This window comes from Mirounga angustirostris, unplaced genomic scaffold, assembly GCF_029215605.1.
Source record: "Mirounga angustirostris isolate CCGP_5_RB_7025 unplaced genomic scaffold, mMirAng1.0.hap1 SCAF_3, whole genome shotgun sequence".
Taxonomy (NCBI): Eukaryota; Metazoa; Chordata; class Mammalia; order Carnivora; family Phocidae; genus Mirounga; species Mirounga angustirostris.
Genome location: NW_026991711.1, coordinates 121,814,146 through 121,836,956, shown reverse-complemented (window position 1 = coordinate 121,836,956; position 22,811 = coordinate 121,814,146).

Genomic DNA, 22,811 nt, shown 5'->3' with positions numbered 1-22,811 from the left:
TGAAGCACCCGAAACTGCATCTACGATGTCAGTGGAGTAATAGTATCGTGCTTGAGGATTCAGTTTTGGATCATTAGAGGTTGTGTTCATTAGGGGCGGCATTTAGGCCACAGCAAAAGATCTCTGACACAGGAACTCTTCCCACTCATAGGCTGCATCCCTTCGAATTAAACTAAGATTTGATTCTGAGATCTGTAGAAAGCAGCATTTTGTGTCCAGGGGCTAAAGATAGCTCTACCGAAATCCAATCCATGTATTCAATTGTTTATGGAGAAAGAGTTGTAAGAAGCAGGAATGAGAAGGAGCAGGTTTAATTGCAGTTATAACCGGCTTAAGGGCGGTATGGCCACAGAGCTAGCAACCGTCCGGTTGATGAAAACAGTTGAGTTCTTAGGCTTCTGTGATAGAAGCAGAGCATCCAGAAAATAGCAGGGAGTGGTGAGGGAGGGACAAGCTTGCTCTGCTTGGGCTTCAGAACGCCTGGCCTCTTGCGTCTGGTTTGGGGGACACTGAACAGATGACATTGAACATCCTGAAGAAATAGAGTGAGCCGAATGAGCTACTGAAATGAGATACAGGTTAAGGAATTTCATATGGTTGGCTTGGAAAAGGAAGACTCACAGGTATACATACAATTGTCTTCAAATATCTCTCGTGCGGAACAGACCTGTGTTAACCCCCAGAACAGTGACTTTTAAGTTCTCTGAATCATAGACACTTTTGATAAGCTGATGAATACTTTGGACATTTGATACAGAAAAATGCACTCGCACACAATATTTATATGTATATATACATACATTTTGGGAATTTTTAAGAAAAATATGCATACATTTTTAGGAAACTCTCAGATGTGCCTTCTTCCTAGATGGTGGATATAGAAAGATCAGAGTAGCAGATTTCAATTTAGTAAGAGTAGACCTTTCTAGTGATTTGAGATTTCTGGAGCTGAAATAGGCTGCTTCAGGATTTAATAAGCTCTCTGTCACTGGGCAAGTTTAAGCATAGACCAGTGGTTGCTTGATGTTTTTGTTGAAGAGGAATCTTATAAATATGGTAGAATTTTGGCTAGATGAACTCTAATTTCTTTAAAGCCTTGAGAATCAATTAGATTCTGTGAGTTTTACAGTAAAAACCTCACATAGTATGGTTGGTCTATAAGGCATATGGTAATCCTTTTCACAGACACCGGCATTCATGTACAGCTTTATAGAGTATTGGATTTATTTTAGGACTTCTGCTTAATTTCCTCTTGGTGTGCCCCATAATTTTCATTAGCTTCATTTGGAGTCCTTTTTGGGTTTGGCTCTATGGACCAGTATCCATATTCATTGCAGTAATAAAGCTTTAAAATTGAGATATAAAGTCATGTGTTAGTTATCAAATTTCCTTAGCTCATTAACTCCTAAAGAATAGAAACTGGAGGTTTTTAGGTTGATCTTGCAGAAAGACCTGCTCCATAGGGTTACTAAGGTCACTCTGTGACTCGCTGCCATCTTTTGCACAATCATATTTTCAAGAAGCTTTTGTGTTAATTGCCCTAATGACTTTACATTGTTTTGCTGGAAAAGTAGGGAGGGAGACAGAGATTGAGAGAGACAGAGTAACAGAGAGAGAGAGAGAGAGAGGGAATTCTGGTCGCTTTTAACCAGTACCTCTTAATGACAACCTACTATGTTGCCAAACTAAATGAACAAGTTTAGTCCCCATTTTTCATTCCTTGGGGTTTTTCCTGACCCTAGAAACGAAGGCATTGCTTAATAATAATTATATTGCTTGGGGCTTCCAGATCAATTTGGGATAGAGCCATATCTTTTTTGTTGTGCAGACAAGGCACAGAGAAAGGATGAATAAGACCATCTCCCAAAAGGTAGAAACCTCATAAAAAAAAAAAAACTGGGAGATACATTGCCGTGGAAGCATTTGTTGTTACATCATTAATGGGGCCTCAGATGTGTGAAAAGTACGTTTAATTTATATTTTAAAAATGCTGTTGAAATATATTACTAATCTTTTCATTCCTGTGAATTGGAGGTTACTCGAGAGATTTCTAAGGGTGGATTCCTCCACAGGAAAGCAACATGTTTCTCAAAATACCAGCTATTTCTGGGAATTATCATAAAGGGTATTAAAGTCAGAAGAACAATGTGTGGAATTTTGGATGTTGCAACAAGAGGAATAGCTAGAGAAGGTCCAGGAAAGGGCACCTGAACTGAATCAAGGGAATTGAGTTCTGCCATCTGAGGACAATCTAAAAATATTTGCTCTCATCTGTCTGGCAATATGCAGGCTAAAATGAAAAATGATTGATGCCTGTCAAATTATGAAAGTTATGTATAATTGGAACCAGACTTAAATGCAAATGAACTAACATATGTGAATGGGATTTAAATAGTTTCTGGCACATAGTAGGTGTTCAATAAATGTTAATTCCCTTCTTGTGCAAGCTTATTTGGAAGTTTAAAAGAGGAAATTTTAACACAAATGAAAAGAAATACAATTTGCAGCAGGTAGTAAACAAACGGAATTTGGTATTGAAAGAGGTGATTTTGGTGAAAAATGTAGAACTAGCTTCAAAATAGACTTGGATAAATCCAGAGATGATAAATACATAATGACCAGTTAAGGGAAACTATTTATGAGTCTGTAGGCTGAGGAGACGTCTGACTTAAAAAACAGAAGTTTTTTGTTTTTTCTCATTATGAAAGACACATTTGCTAAATAATTTTTCAGAAAAAAATAGATGAACAAAAACCAAAATCACTTATGATATCAGTATTTAGCAATACCACTCGAAATTTTACATGGATAGTTTCCATATTTTTCCATGTAAATGAAGTACTTCATCAGCTGTACATAAATTTTGGATACATGTTATTTCACTTAATGATGTGAACAACTTTCCATATCATGAAAATTGTTTACAACACAGTTTTGTTCAATTAATATTATATACAGTGAAGGATATCCTGTATACTATGTAATCAATTGCTTAGAAATGGACCTTGATAATTTCCCCAAGTCTTTGCTGTTAGAACCAACATCCATGTACCTGTCTTTGCATAGCTCTTAAAATATTTTATTAGGTTGAATTCCTAGATGTGAAATTGCTTGGTCAAAGAGCATAAAAGTTCCTGAAGCTTTAATAGGTATTACCAAATGCCCTCTACAAACATTATAATAGTAACATGTACTCATATTTTGGTTTATTATAGTACTCATTTCCTCAAACTCTCCCCAAATCTGGGCATATTAAAAAAACAGTTTACCAAATTCATTTTAGAATATGTTACAATTTTAATTTACATGGATTAATAGTGAGATTAAATACTTAATATTTTAAAATGTTTATTATTTTGGGGAGAGATATTGCCATTTATTATATACTTTTTCCAATGTAATATTGATATGTTTGCCTTTTAAAAAATAATTAACTTGAAAGATTTCTCAATGTTGGAGTTGACTTTTTTTTTTCTTTTCTTTTCTATTTTTGGGAATTCTCCATCTGAGTTCTGGCCAACTTTCTACTATAGTAACCAAGAGGACAGGATACTCTAATTCCCAATGTCCTTGGCAGTTACTGTGTTTAGGTGATCTAGTGCAGCTAATCAGCTGTATCCACCTGGGACTTTGAATTGGGAGCTAGAGATGCAAAGAAGGAAAGGTGAGGATTTACTCTGATAATGTGGCAACTCAAGCAGTGTCAGTGGTAATAACTAATGTCTCAGGCTCAGTTTCATCCACAGTAGTGCCTTCCGCAGATGGGATCTGTGACATGATTTTCGTTGTGATTCTGGTGGCCGAGCCCCTATTTATTCATTTAAAAACATCATTATTTTTAAATTCAGGTTTATTATGGTGTGTAGCAAATATAAAGTGTATTATATGATGAATTTTGACAAATGTGTACAGTTTTATAACCACTACCAGAAGCAAGTAATAGACCATTTGTTTATTTATTGGCTATTTAACATGTGTCAGACATGAATGTCTTATGTTCTTTCATTCAAATTACATCACAACTCTATGTTGTTGCTTTTTTTTTTTTTTTTTTAATTTTCATTTCACCAATACTAAGTGCCTTGCCCAAAATAACAAATTTGGTTGGTTGTGGATCCAGGATGTAAACGTAGCCAGTCATTTTTTCCTAATCTACACTGCTTCCACAGATCTAGGGACTGTTCAGTTGCTAAGATACTCATGACCTAGATGACCACTTAGAAGTATAATTTCTCCATATTATTCCTATTTCAAATGCTCAATATTCAGGAACACAACCTAAAATCAAGGTAAAATTCAACCATACATAACTTCACTTTGGCATTTGCTTCCAACTTCCCTAGAAATGATAATTTAGCATGCAAGGTATTTGTGTGGTGTTCGAATCAGAAGTCAATGGATAAGTCAACATGTATTTATTGAATTCACCTATGTTCATGGTAGATTACTGAGTGAAGAAAGTATAAATGGAGGAAAATAATATGGCCTTAGTTCTCAATTTTGTTGATTAGAAAAAATAAGCAGAAATGAATGGGTTAGAGCACAGTAAAAGAGTGAAAAATTGAGTTGGAGGGTAAGATGAAACAAGGTAGCAGAAACATCTGTTACAGAGGAATTTGTATACCAAAGAGAGAAGGTTGGCTTTGATTTAACAGGCTTTGAGGCATCAGTGCACACTCTTGAGACAGAATGATAATTTAGGAACCAGGATCTCTGTTCTTGCAAAAGTAAATTAAAATATTGAATTATGAAGGTCCCTTAAACACCAGTGTTCCCCATGGATTTATCCAAAAACTCCTCTTTCCCTTTTAACAGCCTCTTCCTTGATAATTCCTATCACCTTTAAGAGCATCTCTTTGCTTTTACAGAAGAGGTAAGTGAGGCCCAGAGATGAGGTCATTAGTAATTAGTGGTAAAGTCAGGTCTAGATATACATACCGTGATGACTGGCCCAGCACAATTTCTTCAGACCTCTGGTTTCCAACATCTGTCCTGAGAGGCAATAGGATAGAGTGACATGGATCATAGATTCTCTGGGCTCAAAGTCCAGCTCTGCTATTTACTAGCTTCTGACCTTTGGCATCTTTCTCTCTCATTCCCTTGTTTTCTTAGAGTATCTGCTTCATGGGTTCTGGGAAAATTAAACTAGTCAATATTCATAAAACACTTAGAACAGAACCTGGCACATCCCTGGGGGATGAAAGGTGTAAGGAAAGCAGAATCAAGGGTTACACTGCTAAACGGAACAATGGCGGTCTTCCTCCCACTTCCCAGAAAACAAATTACAGCATTTGATTCTTCATTTTAAGTTTTTGGATGATACATTGTTTCAAAATTTTTGTTGTCATCGCTGTGCAGTGGATGAAGTATGACCTTATAGTCAACTCTCTGATCTGAAAAAAACAGAAACAACACTTATATATCCTATCAGGTTGTTTTCAAGTTGAAATGAAATATTATATACAAAGTTGAGTGTGTGCCACTTGGAGGAACTCAGTAAATGTTAACTCTTTTCCCTCAATCTAGCAAAAGCATTACATCTAGCAGTAGCTACATATCCCCAGAGGGAGAAAACTTGATTTCATTGTGCCATGGTATTGGTGGTAGAATAAGGTGCTATGTGACACCTTGTTCACGATCTCTATTCCTTTCACTTTAAAAGAACATTGTATTAAATGCTTGGGTATTTGGTACTTTGAGTGAGATGAGAAGGAATTTTTTAAAAAAGATTTTATTTATTTATTTGAGAGAGAGAGTGAGAGAGCATGAGCAGGGGCAGTGTCAGAGGGAGAAGCAGGGAGCCTGATATGGGACAATCCTGGGACTCCAGGATCATGACCTGATCTGAAGACAGTCGCTTAACCAACTGAGCCACCCAGGCGCCCCAAGAAGGAATTTTAATAAGCAACATCCTTTGACCAAATTTCTCCTTCTAACTTGAAGCCTTCTATAATACATACATAATAATACTCATACTTTCTTCTTGAGAATTGTTTCTGATTGGAATAAATATACCAATAGCATGTGCCTACAAAGTTCATTATATAATCCATTGTATGAACAGCCCTCGTCAGTGTTTTTTAGCTGAGAAGAGAATGTGGGTGTGGGAGATGAGATACCAAGCACAGAAAGATATTGGCATCCACATTGTCAAATAGCACATGCCCCACGTTAAGAATTAAGAAACACAGAATGCTTCTTCTAGTAAAAGAAAAATTCCAACCCTCAAGGAGCATGTAGTATAATGACAGAAAGTAAGCAAAATCTTAAAGTAATCATTTTTGAAGACTATGTTGAAATTCTTCCTGTAGTGAAGAAGAAATAAAAATATGGGAACTTCCAAGATGGAGCAATAGAGAATGAATTGGGAACAGCATAGTGATGAAATCCTGAGCTCCGAGGCTTAGAACACTATGATCACAAGTTACTAAAACTAGCCTGGTTGTGAGATCTTTAATATAGTTATCAGCCTTTCTGCATCTTGGCTTCATCATCTGTAAAATGGGGATAATGATAGTACCTTGCTTCTTAAGATCATTTTGTGGATTAAAAGAGTTACCATAAAAGCTCTATTTATTATCTTTTATGGCTATCATCTTGTTTGCTGGAATACTGTTGGTATAATTCATCTTTTCTTCTTCCAAATAATTTTGGCTCTCAGAAACTTTTATTTTATTTATTTATTTTTTAATTCTTATGTTAATCCCCATAACATTACATCATTAGTTTTAGATGAAGTGTTCCATGATTCATTGTTTGTGCATAACACCCAGTGCTCCATGCAGAATGTGCCCTCCTCAATACCCATCACCAGGCTAACCCATCCTCCCACCCCCCTCCCCTCTAGAACCCTGTTTGTTTTTCAGAGTCCATCGTCTCTCATGGTTTGTCTACCCCTCCAATTTCCCCCACTTCATTCTTCCCCTCCCGCTACCTTCTTCTTCTTCTTTTTTTTTTCTTAACATATATTGCATTATTTGTTTCAGAGGTACAGACCCGAGATTCAACAGTCTTACACAATTCACAGCGCTTACCAGAGCACATACCCTCCCCAGTGTCTATCACCCGGTCACCCCATCCCTCCCACCCCACCCCCCAATCCAACAACACTCAGTTTGTTTCCTGCGATTAAGAATTCCTCATATCAGTGAGATCATATGATACATGTCTTTCTCTGTTTGACTTATTTCACTAAACATAATACCCTCCAGTTCCATCCACGTCGTTGCAAATGGCAAGATCTCATTCCTTTTGATGGCTGCATAATATTCCATTGTATATACATACCACATCTTCTTTATCCATTCATCTGTCGATGGACATCTTGGCTCTTTCCACAGTTTGGCTATTGTGGACATTGCTGCTATAAACATCGGGGTGCATGTACCCCTTCGGATCCCTACTTTTGTATCTTTGGGGTAAATACCCAGTAGTGCAATTGCTGGGTCATATGGTGGCTCTATTTTCAACTTTTTGAGGAACCTCCATACAGTTCTCCAGAGTGGCTGCACCAGCTTGCATTCCCACCAACAGTGTAGGAGGGTTCCCCTTTCTCCGCATCCCCGCCAACATCTGTCGTTTCCTGACTTGTTCATTTTAGCCATTCTGACTGGTGTGAGGTGGTATCTCATTGAGGTTTTGATTTGGATTTCCCTGATGCTGAGCGATATTGAGCACTTTTTCATGTGTCTGTTGGCCATTTGGATGTCTTCTTTGGAAAAATGTCTGTTCATGTCTTCTGCCCATTTCTTGATTGGATTCTTTGTTCTTTGGGTGTTGAGTTTGATGAGTTCTTTATAGATTTTGGATACTAGCCCTTTATCTGATATGTCATTTGCAAATATCTTCTCCCATTCTGTCGGTTGTCTTTTGGTTTTGTTGACTGTTTCCTTTGCTTTGCAAAAGCTTTTGATCTTGATGAAGTCCCAATAGTTCATTTTTGCCCTTGCTTCCCTTGCCTTTGGCGATGTTTCTAGGAAGAAGTTGCTTCGGCTGAGGTCAAAGAGGTTGCTGCCTGTGTTCTCCTTTAGGATGTTGATGGACTCCTGTCTCACATTGAGGTCTTTCAACCATTTGGAGTCTATTTTTGTGTGTGGTGTAAGGAAATGGTCCAGTTTCATTCTTCTGCATGTGGCTGTCCAATTTTCCCAACACCATTTGTTGAAGAGACTGTCTTCGTTCCATTGGACATTCTTTCCTGCTTTGTCGAAGATGAGTTGACCATAGAGTTGAGGGTCCATTTCTGGGCTCTCTATTCTGTTCCATTGATCTATGTGTCTGTTTTTGTGCCAGTACCATGCTGTCTTGATGATGACAGCTTTGTAATAGAGCTTGAAGTCCGGAATTGTGATACCGCCGGCTTTGCTTTTCTTTTTCAACATTCCTCTGGCTATGTGGGGTCTTTTCTGGTTCCATACAAATTTTAGGATTATTTGTTCCATTTCTTTGAAAAAAGTGGGTGGTATTTTGATGGGGATTGCATTGAATGTGTAGATTGCTCTAGGTAGCATTGACATCTTCACAATATTTGTTCTTCCAATCCATGAGCATGGAACGTTTTTCCATTTCTTTGTGTCTTCCTCAATTTCTTTCATGAGTATTTTATAGTTTTCTGAGTACAGATCCTTTGTCTCTTTGGTTAGATTTATTCCTAGGTATCTTATGGTTTTGGGTGCAATTGTAAATGGGATCGACTCCTTAATTTCTCTTTCTTCTGTCTTGTTGTTGGTGTATAGGAATGCCACTGACTTCTGTGCATTGATTTTATATCCTGCCACTTTACTGAATTCCTGTATGAGTTCTAGCAGTTTTGGGGTGGAGTCTTTTGGGTTTTCCACATAAAGTATCATGTCATCTGCAAAGAGTGAGAGTTTGACTTCTTCTTTGCCAATTTGGATGCCTTTGATTTCTTTTTGTTGTCTGATTGCTGTGGCTAGGACTTCCAATACTACGTTGAAGAGCAGTGGTGATAGTGGACATCCCTGCCACGTTCCTGACCTTAGGGGGAAAGCTCTCAGTTTTTCCCCATTGAGAATAATATTCACTGTAGGTTTTTCATAGATGGCTTTTATGATATTGAGGTATGTACCCTCTATCCCTATACTCTGAAAAGTTTTGATCAAGAAAGGATGCTGTACTTTGTCAAAAGCTTTTTCTGCATCTATTGAGAGGATCATATGATTCTTGTTCTTTCTTTTGTTAATGTATTGTATCACATTGATTGATTTGCGGATGTTGAACCAACCTTGCAGCCCAGGGATAAATCCCACTTGGTCATGGTGAATAATCCTTTTAATGTACTGTTGGATCCTATTGGCTAGTATTTTGGTGAGAATTTTTGCATCCATGTTCATCAGGGATATTGGTCTGTAATTCTCCTTTTTGATGGGGTCTTTGTCTGGTTTTGGGATCAAGGTAATGCTGGCCTCATAAAATGAGTTTGGAAGTTTCCCTTCCGTTTCTATTTTTTGGAACAGTTTCAGAAGAATAGGTATTAATTCTTCTTGAAATGTTTGGTAGAATTCCCCTGGGAAGCCATCTGGCCCTGGGCTTTTGTTTTTTGGGAGATTTTTGATGACTGCTTCAATTTCCTTAGTGGTTATAGGTCTGTTCAGGTTTTCTATTTCATCCTGGTTCAGTTTTGGTAGTTGATACATCTCTAGGAATGCATCCATCTCTTCCAGGTTATCTAATTTGCTGGCATAGAGTTGCTCATAATATGTTCTTATAATTGTTTGTATTTCTTTGGTGTTGGTTGTGATCTCTCCTCTTTCATTCATGATTTTGTTGATTTGGGTCATTTCTCTTCTCTTTTTGATAAGTCTGGCCAGGGGTTTATCAATCTTGTTAATTCTTTCAAAGAACCAGCTCCTTGTTTCGTTGATCTGTTCTACTGTTCTTTTAGTTTCTATTTCATTGATTTCTGCTCTGATCTTTATTATTTCTTTTCTCCTGCTGGGTTTAGGCTTTATTGGCTGTTCTTTCTCCAGTTCCTTTAGGTGTAGAGTTAGGTTGTGTACTTGAGACCTTTCTTGTTTCTTGAGAAAGGCTTGTATTGCTATCTACTTTCCTCTTAGGACTGCTTTTGCTGCATCCCAAAGATTTTGAACAGTTGTGTTTTCATTTTCATTGGTTTCCATGTATTTTGTTAATTCTTCTTTAATTTCCTGGTTGACCCATTCATTCTTCAGTAGGATGCTCTTTAGCCTCCATGTATTTGAGTTCTTTCCGACTTTCCTCTTGTGATTGAGTTCTAGTTTCAAAGCATTGTGGTCTGAAAATAGGCAGGGAATGATCCCAATCTTTTGGTACCAGTTGAGACCTGATTTATGACCTAGGATGTGATCTATTCTGGAGAATGTTCCATGGGCACTAGAGAAGAATGTGTATTCCGTTGCTTTGGGGTGGAATGTTCTGAATATGTCTGTGAAGACCATTTGGTCCAGTGTGTCATTTAAAGTCTTTATTTCCTTGTTGATCTTTTGCTTAGACGATCTGTCCATTTCAGTGAGGGGGATGTTAAAGTCCCCCACTATTATTGTATTGTTATCGATGTGTTTCTTTGCTTTTGTTATTAATTGCCTTATATAATTGGCTGCTCCCATGTTAGGGGCATAGATATTTACAATTGTTAGATCTTCTTGTTGGATAGATCCTTTAAGTAGGATATAGTGTCCTTCCTCATCTCTTATTACAGTCTTTGGTTTAAAATCTAATTTGTCTGATATAAGGATTGCCACTCCAGCTTTCTTTTGGTGTCCATTAGCATGGTAAGTGGTTTTCCACCCCCTCACTTTCAATCTGGGGGTGTCTTTGGTTCTAAAATGAGTCTCTTGCAGACAGCATATCGATGGGTCTTGTTTTTCAATCCAGTCTGTTAGCCTGTGTCTTTTGATTGGGGCATTTAGCCCATTTACATTCAGGGTAACTATTGAAAGATAGGAATTTAGTGCCATTGTATTGCCTGTAAGGTGACTGTTACCGTATATTGTCTGTGTTCCTTTCTGGTCTATGTTGCTTTTAGGCTCTCTCTTTGCTTAGAGGACCCCTTTCAAGATTTCCTGTAGGGCTGGTTTTGTGTTTGCAAATTCCTTTAGTTTTTGTTTGTCCTGGAAGCTTTTTATCTCTCCTTCTATTTTCAATGACAGCCTAGCTGGATATAGTATTCTTGGCTGCATATTTTTCTCATTTAGTGCTCTGAATATATCCTGCCAGTCCTTTCTGGCCTGCCAGGTCTCTGTGGATAGGTCTATTGCCAATCTAATGTTTCTACCATTGTAGGTTACAGATCTCTTCTCCTGAGCTGCTTTCAGGATTTTCTCTTTGTCTATGAGACTCGTAAGTTTTACTATTAGATGTCGGGGTGTTGACGTATTTTTATTGATTTTGAGAGAGGTTCTCTGTGCTTCCTGGATTTTCATGCCTGTTTCTTTCCCCAAATTAGGGAAGTTCTCTGCTATAATTTGCTCCATTATACCTTCTGCCCCTCTCTCTCTTTCTTCTTCTTCTGGGATCCCAATTATTCTAATGTTGTTTCGTCTTATGGTATCGCTTATCTCTCGAATTCTGCCCTCGTGATCCAGTAGTTGTTTATCTCTCTTTTTCTCAGCTTCTTTATTTTCCATCATTTCATCTTCTATATTACTGATTCTCTCTTCTGCCTCATTTATTCTAGCACTTAGCACCCCCATTTTTGATTGCACCTCATTAATAGCCTTTTTGATTTCTACTTGGTTGGATTTTAGCTCTTTTACTTCTCCAGAAAGGGTTTCTCTAATAACTTCCATATTTTTTTCAAGCCCAGCTAGTATCTTTAATGTGATGATTCTGAACTCTAGATCTGACATCGTACTAATGTCCGTATTGAGTAGGTCCCTGGCAGTCGGTACTACCTCTTGTTCTTTTTGTTGAGGTGATTTTTTCCTTCTTGTCATTTTGTGCAGAGGAGAATAGATTAATGAGAGAACAAAATGCTAGCAGAGTAACCACGTCCCCAGAAAATATACTCTAAACAAATCAGAAAAGACCTGAAGCAGTGGGATAAGAAAGGGAAAGAGAGAAAAAAGAAAAAGAATAAAAAGAAAAAGAAAAAGATAAAAACAAAAACAAACAAAACAAAACAAAACAACAACAACAAAAAAAACCAGAATGTGATCAAATATGATCAGGCTGGTATATAGATCAGTGCCACACACTAGATTTGGGATGTATTTTGGTCTTTTAGAAGAAAGTGCCTCCCAAAATTTTAAAGAAAGAGAAACTTATATATGTACAAAAATAAGGGTTGATATGATGAAGGGATGGAATATGACTGTAAAAATGGAAATTATAAAAAATTTTATTAAAGGAATTGATAAGTTGTTTGAAAAAAGAAAGAAGAGGATTTAAAAAAAGAAAAAAGAAAAAGAGAAAAAAAAAGGGAGAGGATGTGATCAGGCAGGGGAATAGAAAACACCATATACTAGAGATTTAGGGTATATTTTAATCTGTTAGAAGAAACTATCTCAAAATTTTAAAGAGAGAACAACTTATATATATAAGCCAAAAATGTGGGTAACTACTATGAAGGAATAGAATATGACTCTAAAAATGAAAAATAAAAATGTTTTTTTTAAAAAGGAATTGATAAGATGTTGGTTGAAAAAGGGAAAAAGAAAAATTCAAAAAGAAATAAAAAGACAAAAAGACAGTTAAAAAAAAATTAACTTTGAAAGACTAAAGAATCATGGTAAAAAAGCAATGAATTCTATGTGCAGTATTCCCCTAGCGCTGGAGTTCTGCCGTTCTCATTGATCGGTAAACTTGGTCTTGGCTGGCTGTTCTCGCTGATCTTCTGGGGAGGGGCCTGTTGCCGTGGTTTCCAAATGTCTCTGCCGGAGGCGGAATTGCCCCGCCCTTGCCCCCTCCCGGCTAAGTAATCTGCTCGGGTTTGCTCTCCGGGGCTTTTGTTCCCTGCGAGCTTTCCGTACAGCTTTGGAGGCGGAGAGTGAAAATGGCGGCCTCCCAATCTCCGCCCCGGAGGAGCCGAGAACTCGGGCCCGCTCCTCAGTGAGCCCCCAGAGAAAAGCTGCCAGTCACTCCCGTCTCCCCGGTCTCTGGCCGCACTTCGTGCTCACCCGGCCTGTGACCGCGAGTTTCTATCTCTGGCACATGACGCCGTCTGAAGTCTCCAAACCCAGCAGATCCCTGCGGTGCAGTCCCGCGCGGCTCCTCCCGGGGGAGGAAGGTGAGTCTCCCCGGATCTGCCGCTTGTTGGGTCCCTGCTGGAGGAGCAGGGGCCCGACTGTGCCGCGGATCACGGTTTATGGCCACCCCGAGCTGAGAGCCCGCGCCTGGGCTCCGCCTCTGCAGCCGGCTTCCCTGCTCTGTTACCTGGGAGCTCGGCCACACTCAGGCACCCCTGGTCCTTCTGTGACCCCGAGGGTCCTGAGACCACACTGTCCGGAGGGTTCCACCCCCCACTTAGCCACCGGAGTGACGTCCCTCGGCAGAGCAGACTTCTAAAAGTTCCGATTTTGTGCTCCGTGGCTCTATCACTTGCCAGAAGCGGCCGACGGAGGCCCCTCCCCCGCCGTCTATCCTCCCGAATATCGCCTCGGATTCACTTCTCCGCACGTCCTACCTTCCAGAAAGTGGTCGCTTTTCCGATGAGAGAGTTGTTGCTCTTCTTTTCTTCAATCTCCTGTTGAGTTTGTAGGTGTTCAGAATGGTTTGATCCCTATCCAGCTGAATTCCTGAGAGAAGACGAAATCCAGGTCTCCTACTCCTCCACCATCTTGCTCCGCCCCCCCCGCCAAACTTTTATTTTAAAATAAACTTTCACTTAAACCATATTAGAACCCATGTATTTTAATTTAAAAATGCACATTTTAAAAAGAAGCAGTAAAATAGAACAAATGATTTGTTATTTTGAAACAATCAATTGGTTAAATTTACTAATTTAAGGGAGGTGTGTTCTAGTTTATTTACTGAAGAAAAGCGGGTTAAAGTGAATAGGCTGATAAATGGAATTTACAACTCTGAGATTTTTGTCCCCAAGAATAATTACCTGGGAATGGGAAGGGGACATTGGGCAATGATGCCTTTATTAAGTTTGCTGTTCTCAGAAGTTACGCACCACTAGGGAGGCTGAGAGTCACCTGGTTATATACTAGTTTTAAATGTTGATTGATCATAAAGAAGATACACTTTTATAAGAGGGGAAATGCATTCAACATTTTTCCCTGAGTGAAGTAAGCAGAAAACCTGCTTAAATGGGGCATATAATTTTTAATGACTCAGGCTTTTAGTCCTAGGAAATGAACCAAGTGTGATAAATAAGATGGAAGCCTGTGAGTATTGAGTGTCTCGTCATCACATCAGATTTGAAATCACCTGAGAATGGGTAAGAATGGTAGTAGCTTGTAAGGATTGGTCTTTAGTCTAGCTGACTTTGAAGAGCATTGAATAAATTGAAGAACGTTAATTGTAATCAATTAATCCAAAAATCTCTTTCTGAAAATTGAGAGATACTGACAAGATAATTAGAAGTAGTGTAAGACTTTCATTCCAAGAAAAAACAAAATCAGAGTTTGGTTTCTCATAGAAACTTTTTCAGTCAGTTTTCTTTGACCCATACGTTATTGACAAGAAAATGTTTCCACCTTGTGTCTTTTCTTTTGCTAACTTTTGACCTTTGATTTTTCAAATACTTATTAGTCTACACATAGGTAGGCCTGCTCTTATTTCTGTTCTTAGTTCACTGGCTATCCTTAGGAGGGAATGCTCACTCGTTAGCCCAGGAGAAAAGCAAGGTTTGTGCATCTTTAAAAAATAAATGAATGCATTTATTCTTTTATTTAATCAAATATAGTCTAAAAATATATTAAACCTGTCCCCAGAGATCATAAAGAAGATTGAATGTACACAAAGATTTAGGTAAATTAGAAAAGCTTAAGATGAACAGGTGAAGAAAAAATTAAATATATCGTATATCCCATTGATTTTAATATAGCACTAATGGAGCATCAGTGCAAAAAAAACTATATCCATGGACTTTAGTTGACTTTCACTTTGTAAGGCATCCAGTGTTTTAGGACTCCCACAAATTAAAAAACAGATCAACAAAGAGAATTTAAAAAAGTAGTTAGCCTTCCAAAATAATCAACAAGAAAGCCAGACTCTAAGCAGAAACCAACAAAACAGAGCCACAAATTTGTGTAAGGTATCAAATGTTAGTGTCAGATTAAAGATTTTCATTCAACTGCTGAATCTTTAAAAAAAATACATAAAATAAAAATACAGGAAAAAAAGTGGTGAATGACCAGGTTGATCTTAAGAAATATTCCTGATTGATGATAATTAGAATGGTAATTTTTAATTTTGGTGTGAGTGTGAGACAGCACCATTAGCTAATGAAAGATTTATGCAAACTCTCAATATACTATAACATTATTAAAATTATTAAAAGCTAGTCATAGTTTTAAGAACAAAACAAAAGACCAGGGATCAAAACTTTAAAAAGATTCAGAATCACAGAACTAGGGACAAAGGTATAATAACTATCAAATATAAAACCATAAAGGTCAAGAAAATGGACATTTGACAAATCAAAATGAGATTCATTGAGATGAGAGATGAGAATTGAGGGTTATGTCAAAAACTATAGAAAATTTTAATATTTATGAAAAGGCTCATTGTTCATATATAGAAGAAACCCCAGTTCATCTTGATAAAATAGAGTAGAAGGATGTGAATGTATGTTTGCTTAAATGAATTTCCCCCAAATTCCTTTATTTTACGCTTGAAATATTCTCAAGCATATTTTGTTATTTTTAATAGAGAAAAGCAAACAAGGGAATCTTTATTACAACTGCAAGTCAATTATGTGTTCATATTGAGGCAAAAACGACCACATATATAAAATACAAAATTAGTTCACATAGATTCACATAAATAATCACATACAAATATAAAATGTAGAAATATATATGTTTATGTATTTGGTGAGTGTGTGCAAGCTAATAATATTTTCCTAGCAGAAAACCAAAACTCTGAGCCTTTATTATTTATTTACTTATTTATTAAAGAGCAAGAGAGAGAGCACGAGGAGGAGGGAGGTCAGAGGGAAAGGGAGAAGCAGACTCCCCACTGAACAGGGAGCCTGACTGGAACCCTGATCCCAGGACCTTGGGATCAAGAACTGAGCCAAAGGCAGATGCTTAACTTACTGAGCCACCCAGTTGCCCACCTCTAAGCCTTTAAATAATAATTAAAAAGAGAAAAAAAGGTTTTAAACTTTGCATAATACTGCCTAACATTTACTTATTTATTTATTTTAATGTATTTTTTTTTTATTTTTTAAGATTGATTTATTTATTTTAGAGAGAGAGAGAGAGAGAGCGGGCAATGGGGAGGGGCAGAGAGAGGGTCTTAAGCAGACTCTACACTGAGTAGATAGCCTGATGCCAGATTCGATCTCACCGCCCATGAGATCATGACCTGAGGCAAAACCAAGGGTCAGACGCTTATCTAACTGAGCTATCCAGGCACCCAATACTGCCTAACATTTAAAACTAATTGTTCTACCTCAAGAATTGACTTCACAGATACAGTTTCATTATCTGTAAAATGGGTATTAAAATCCTTATACGGGGCGCCTGGGTGGCTCAGTTGGTTAAGCAACTGCCTTCGGCTCAGGTCATGATCCTGGAGTCCCTGGATCGAGTCCCGCATGGGGCTCCCTGCTCGGCAGGGAGCCTGCTTCTGCCTCTGACCCTCCCCCCTCTCATGTGCTCTCTCTCTCGTTCTCTCTCTCTCAAATAAAAAAAAAATAAAATAAAAGTTAAAAAAAAATAAAATCCTTATATGATTGTGTATTGATTAAATAAGGAAATGTATGTAAAATACTTAGCTTTATGCCAGAAATATAGTAAATCTTTCATAAAAGTAAATATTAGTAAGAAATTATTATGAGAATTAGGGAATTGAATGCTTACACTACTAAGAGGTGCTTTTATTAGTGATACTGAATGATAAACATACTAAAACGACTACTCTTTCTTAGAAAAATTCATATTTTTAATTTGATAAATTGGCCTTACCCAAATGAATGTAACTGCTACCACACGTTTTCATTTTTGTTTATGGCTAAGTTCTTGAGTTAGTTGATGGATGCTTGTTTTGGCCATCCTGTATAGTGTTTTTGACTCTACTGAAAGGAATTATAAAGTCTATTGTATGCTTTTCAATTGAATGTACAATATATCTCTTCCTCAAAGCATATTAACTAATTTCTCTTAAAGGCCAATTATTAAGTGTCCTAATATTTGTGGCAGATTAAGTATGAATCCAGAATCATTGGAAGTTCTATCTACATCACAGGTAGATAAAGACATGATGAAGTTAAAAGTTTTGTTTCCTAGAAACTCACATCTTTTAGACCTATCTAGAAAATCAGCTGAATATGCATGAAAGTGTCATCATCCAGTTTACATTTTTCCATTTGGTCCAAAGAATAGTGTCTGTTCAATCTCTTGCTGAAACGTAATGAACGATACTTGGCTATTCTCTGTATTTACTAGTTCATAATTCTATTAATATGGAAGGTTGGCTAATTGGATTTCCATTCATTCATTTACACATTCAATTATAATTTCTATAGATAGACAATAATGTATTGTTAATGAATTCATGTTGGTATTTGATGATCACTATTTTCTTTCTTTTTTTTTTTTTTGAAGATTTTATTTATTTATTTGAGAGAGAGAATGAGAAAGAGAGAGCACGAGAGGGGGGAAGGTCAGAGGGAGAAACAGACTCCCCGCTGAGCAGGGAGCCCGATGCGGGACTCCATCCTGGGACTCCAGGATCATGACCTGAGCCGAAGGCAGTCGCTTAACCAACTGAGCCACCCAGGCGCCTGATGATCACTATTTTCTAAGTGCTTGCAAGTTATCAGTCCTACAAGCAGTCATAAATAATTTCTCTGGTCTTCGATTTTCAGAACCAAATATTTAGCATTTAAAATCTCCAATAGTGTTTTCCTTATTTTGTTTTTAATTGTATGAGCAGAATGTCCCATCCCTTGAGCAAGCAACGATGGAGACTAAGCGTGAAAGAGGTAGCCAATATTTGGCATAAATTGTAGGATAGTCAACAAGTAGGAGTAAAATTTTCTTTTAAACAAGAAAATCCAGTTTTTGACATTTTTCTCTTTGAAATTCTCCAGCATCTAAACCATAGTTTTAGAGGTGGACTTTCTGGGTTTGAATCCCAATCCCAAAGCAACTTCCATGGATTTTAGTTACTTCCTCGGTAAGTGTGGATACAGTAATACTTGAGCCATAGTTTGTTGCGAAGAGAAGATTAAATAAGGTATTCATGAAGCATCTAATACGAGATATGAAACATTGTAGAAACAGTACATTGGAGAAGGTGTTCATACTGTTGTTACTCTATCAGTCTGGTTTCAAGCACCCACAAGGAGAAGTACTTTAGCTGTTTGTTCTGCTTCTCTACATTTCTTGCCTCTAACGGTGGTACAGGTTTGGGGCCGGGAGAAACTCTGGGCTAAGAGACTTATTTTCAGGGAACTGTGGGTGGAGGATTCGGGGTAGAGCACAAATTGATGGTATTGTTGCTACTGAGCAGGTGGAAGAAATGGGGTAGAGACCCATGCTAGGAGGATAGGAAGTGAGGTAGGCAGAGTAAGACCTGAGAATGTTGGGGCCCATATTTATGAGACAAGGCATTATTGAGAGGAGGGAGTATGTTGGTACCTTTGCTTCAAGCCGGGAGATACCACTTGTAACTGAATGAGGACAGTGATGTCAGCTGAGCATTTTAACACCCACCAGTTTACAGTACTGGTCTTGAGCAGCTTCGGCCTGAAGTCATCTCCTCTGGACAGGAAGAAGTTAGCAGACCCCAGGGAAAGAAAAAGTAACTCTTACCTTTTCTGATTCAGAACCACTCCTCTACCCCAAGCAGTTCTCACTCAAGCTCACTGAAATCTCTAAAGCTCTGGCTTATAGAGGCTTAAACCTCTTTACTCTGGAAGCAAAATCTTAGAGATAAAAGCTTTAAAATGCAAATGAACTGAAACAACCAATTTGCTTTTTTTTCCAAAGATTTTATTTATTTATTTGAGAGAGAGAGAGAGAGAGCAGGGTAGAAAGGTAGAAGGAGAAGCAGACTCCCCATTGAGGAAGGAGCCTGACGTGGGACTCAATCCCAGAACCCTGGGGTCATGACCTGAGCCAAAGGCAGACATTTAACCAACTGAGCCACCCAGGCGCCCAATTTGTTTCTATTTCAATGTATAGGAGAGGGATGAGAAAGCCAAAAGGCATCTGGAACTTTGTCTTGGCTGTGATTTCTCTCTCCACAATGGGCTGATTTAAAAAAAAAAAAAATCAGGTTTATCAAGGTGTAATTTACACACAACAATATTCTCAGTAAGTTTTGATGAGGCACGAGACAACACTTCTTTAACCATTCTCCTGGACACTTGTGCAAAGGCCATTCAGAATGCAGTGCAAATTATTTATGAAATCTAGCTTCCCAGACCACAGCTTCATTGGCATGGAAACAGTTACCACATCAATGGCTCAGGTGGAATCCTGAGAGCCGCCAATTCCACTGTATTTCTGTCATTTTGACACTGCGGAAAATGTAGCCTCTCGTGCCTCCCAATGCCAATACTGTTTGCTCTGGGCCTCCTGACACCCCTTTCCCTGCTCCCTACAAACCTCCCTTCCAGCTGCGGCTCCCATTCCATTTTAAACCACTCCCATGCCTTTAAGGTTGATGTTAGTCATTAATGGAGCAGTAATGGGCACATTCTGGCTACTAACTGGCCTGGAGAGTCACTTTGACATGTGTCTAATATTAGAAGAATGTATCTGTCCTCCCCATGATTCTCTCTTTCCACACACTTTACGATGTCATCCCCTGATAGAATGTAAACTCCATAAGGGCACAGGTTTTTGTTTTATTGACTAATGTGAACCAAGTAACCAGAAGAGTACCTCTTATATAGTAGGTAGTCAATAAATATTAATAGAATGAATAAAGCCTTTGGCCATTCTTCAACAAATTATATGGTTATGTGGTAATATAACAACTAATGATTAAAAAATTCTTTCCCTCTTTGAGTTTATATTCTGATGTGTACGGGGGTGTTGGAAAAGGCAAAACAAACAGACGAACAAAAAATTCTGGATAATAAGAATAGAAACAAATATAATTTCAGACCGCCATTATACTATGAGGAAAATCAATCAAGCTAAGAAAACAGAGTGACTGGTAGAGGGTGTTTGGTTACTTGAGATAGGGTGGTCAGGACAGTCCTCTTTGGGAAGGCAAATCTGGGCAGGATAGTGAGTGATGTGAAGATTTAGGATTATCAAAAGTTTTGGGAGGGCGCCTGGGTGGCTCAGTTGGTTAAGCGACTGCCTTCGGCTCAGGTCATGATCCTGGAGTCCCGGGATCGAGTCCCGCATCGAGTCCCGCATCGGGCTCCCTGCTCGGCAGGGAGTCTGCTTCTCCCTCTGACCCTCCTCCCTCTCATGCTCTCTGTATCTCATTCTCTCTGTCTCAAATAAATAAATAAAATCTTAAAAAAAAAAAAAAGTTTTGGGAGTATGCAGGAGTAACAGAAAGTACAAAGGTTCTGAGATAGGAGCATGTTTTGTGAATTTGTGAGAGAGAATGGTTGGAGAAATGCCAGGGAGGAGCAATGGCTATATTGTAGGTCTTGTGGGTTGTGCTAAGGACCTGGGGTTTTATTTTAAACATAATGTAGTTTGGAAAGGGAAGGTCACATGATCTCACAGGATTAAAGATCACTGATTAAAAGGCTACTTGGTGAAGAGAGGCTCTTGCCGCAAGTGAGGGGTGATGGTGGCTTGAACTCGTGTGGTGGCGGTAGAGAGGAACTCAGTTTCTGGATATATTATTAAGGTGAGTTTTGAAGGTGGATTCAATGTGGGTAAGAGCAAAAGGAATTAAGCTTCCTCGAATGAACTGGGGAAATCCATTTTACTGTAAGTGTTTCCTCAGGGAAGTGAGAGAGCTGATACATTTTGGGAGAATATTTATTATAAATCCCTGAAAACTCAAAAGAAAATGATCATTTAAAAAACCGGTGTACATTTTTTCCTTTTAATAATTTTTATTTTGAAAAATGTTAAACAAGAAGGTGAAAAAAACAGTACAGTGGGCAGATACCCATTGCTTACATCCACCCACAAATTGTTAATATTTTGCAACATTTGCTTTTTTTTCTCTCCATATATATGCTAATACACACAATTTTGGAAGCATTTGGAAGTATGTTGCAGATATCATGTGATTGTACTTCTAATATTTCAGCATGTATTTACTGAAAACAAGAAAATTCTCTCACATAAGCACAAGACCAGAGAAATGTGACATTGGTATAATGCTGTTAGTTTAATATGCATGTCATAATGAAATTTTCTCAGTAGTCCAAATAATGTTCCTTTTTTTCACTTATCCTTGAGTCAATCAAGGATCTTTCATTGCCTAAAATAATTATGTTTCTTTAGTCTCCTTCAATCTGGAGAAGGGGTTGGAATTTTTTTTTTTTTTTTTTTTTTTTGCTAAAAGCTTAGAGAGCAAATATTCTAGGCTTTGTGGGCCACACATGGTCTTTGTTATAACTATTCAGCTCTATTATAGTGCAAAAGAAGCCATAGACAATATGTAAATTATGAGTGTGTTTATGTACCAATAAAACTTTATTTATGGACCATGAAATTTGAATTTCATATAAATTTCATGACTCACAAAATATTCTTCTTCTTATGATTTCCACTCCAAATTTAAAACTATAACTGTGCTTGCCTGTGCGCTACAAAACAAGCAGCGGACTGGATTTGTCCCACGGCCTATAGTTTGCCAATCCCTGATCTAGTACAATCCTCTCAACTTTTTATTGTTTTTAATGGCATTGACATTTTTGAAAAGTCCAAGCCTGTTGTCATGTTGAATGTCAAAATCAGATTCATCTGATTGTGTCTCCATTATTCAATATAGGGTCATCATCTTTGGCAAAGATATACAGCAGTGGTGGTGTGTCTTTCTCATACATGTATCACATGTCAAGATGTCACATGATATCAGTTGATCCTATTATTTGTAATGTTCTTTTCCTTTCTTTATTTCAGTTTTGTGAGTATGAAATAGGACATTCTTATTGATCTGACCATGTCCATATCGAGAGTGCCTATAAACACTGAAATTTTATGATGAGAAACCCAGGAGTACCCAATGGAAAAACAACTGTATGAAGAGATGATTACCCACTATGAACCTTGTGCATTGTTGATGGGCATATTACTAAGAGACAAACTATTTACAAATGAATAAATATTTTTATGTCATTCTTATTTTTACTTTATTAAAAGTTTTTAAAAAATATTATGTACAGAAAATTGGGCCAATCACATTTCTCTGTTCATGGCATGCTCTTATCTTCTGTCCCTGCAAGGGCCCTCGTTTTATTTCTTCTTTTTGTTTTCAATCTTCCTCTCCCTCCCAGACAGAAATCCACTGCACTGCATTTAAAGATACATGTATCTGAAAAATACAGAATGTTATTTTGTTTCTGTATGTTATAAATTTATGTAAGTGACAGTGTATTATAATCTCATTCTTTTTCTGACTTTCTCATCCCCCACTATGTTCTTAAGATTTAACCATATTGTTCTTTGCGATGTTTTGTTCTGAGCATAATATTCCACAGTCTACATCTACCGTATCTATTTCCCTAGCAAAGTGCACTTACGTTGCTTCCAACTTCCTTT